This window comes from Myotis brandtii, unplaced genomic scaffold (genome assembly GCF_000412655.1).
Source record: "Myotis brandtii unplaced genomic scaffold, ASM41265v1 scaffold454, whole genome shotgun sequence".
NCBI lineage: Eukaryota > Metazoa > Chordata > Mammalia > Chiroptera > Vespertilionidae > Myotis > Myotis brandtii.
In genome coordinates, this window is record NW_005367354.1 from 2,460,108 (window position 1) to 2,460,458 (window position 351).

Here is a 351-nt window from a genome sequence, read left to right on the forward strand (position 1 = left end):
CGCCCGCAGCCCCTCCCCGCTCAGGGCTCCATTCTGCGCTGCCACACTTGATCTTCATCCCAAGTCCCGGTGCTTGCGTTTATTTTTTTCTCCTCCCTGGGCTCCAGGATGTTATTTTTAGTAGAAGAACTTCTATAAATATTTATAAAGGGCAGTGACTGGAATGAAGTGAGAGGCCCCACAGCTGGCTCTCGCGTCCCCCAGCACACGCCTCGGCAGACCCCTGCCCGCTGCCCGCGGAGGTCTGTGCGGAGCCAGAGCGCTCAGCCCAGCCAGACGCGGGCAGTCACATGGGAACCTCGTGAGGGAGCCGCCGGGGTACGGCGGGGGCGGGGGTTGGGCTGGCCCCGC